We start from the raw sequence: 1,074 nt of genomic DNA, 5'->3' as shown, positions 1-1,074 counted from the left end.
TGCAGGGGTGCACCATATTTCCCAACACGCTCGATCCCCTTTATCCGGACACACTTTTCTGGGTCATGCCCGGCCTCAGAAGATCAACACGTCGCAGCCCTACCTAGGCACAACAAAGAGGTCAGCACGCCGGTCTAAATCCTATGGCGCAGGGGTCTGGGCCCATCGCCCATTGCACAGCTGCACGCTGCGAGGGCGGCCGGAAGCAGACCTAGCCTAGCAGGCGTTCCAGTCCCATCCGGCGCGCGCCGCTCAGTCGCTGACGTCACGAAAGCTTCGGCTGATACCACGACGTCGAGTGCCCATAACTGTCCCCTCGTAGATGGTTAGTGCGTATAGGCCAGTAGCCAGACTCAGATCAAATACCCAGATCTCGTTAAGCGTGTTATTTTGAAGTAACCGCGAACGCCGACCAGGGCCAGGCCCACCTCTCTCCTAGGTGGTCTCAACCTGCCCTGTCGCTCCGCCTCAAAGTAACAGTCGGGGGCCGTCGGGAACCCAGGCCCACCACTACCTGGGTGGAACCACCTGCCCTTTCAGCCCCCATCTCCAAACAGTATCACCGGTAATGTAACAGTGTAAAGTATATAGTATATGCCCGTGATCACCTCCCGAAGTGATCACAGCCCAGTAGTATAGCATGGCAAATGGACAAGAGTGTAGGGCCACTGATGATAATCTAGCATCATATACTAAGCATTTAGGATTGCAGGTAAGGTATCAACAGTTGTAGCAACAATGACATGCTATGCATCAGGATAGGATTAACGGAAAGCAGTAACATGCTACACTACTCTAATGCAAGCAGTATAGAGAAGAGTAGGCGGTATCTGGTGATCAAGGGGGGGCTTGCCTGGTTACTCTGGCAAGTAGGGGTCGTCAACAGCGTAGTCCATCGGGGCACCAGCAGCGGCGTCAGTCTCGTAGTCTACCGAATAGAAGAGGGGAAAGAAACAATGAATACAATGCAAACAGATGCATGACATGACAATGAGCGGTGCTAGGTGGGCCCTAACGCAGTAGGAGGTGATACCGGCGAAGGGGAAAACATCCGGGAAAGTATCCCCGGTGTTT

Source organism: Triticum aestivum, chromosome 5A (genome assembly GCF_018294505.1).
Source record: "Triticum aestivum cultivar Chinese Spring chromosome 5A, IWGSC CS RefSeq v2.1, whole genome shotgun sequence".
Taxonomy (NCBI): Eukaryota; Viridiplantae; Streptophyta; class Magnoliopsida; order Poales; family Poaceae; genus Triticum; species Triticum aestivum.
This window is presented reverse-complemented; position numbering follows the sequence as displayed.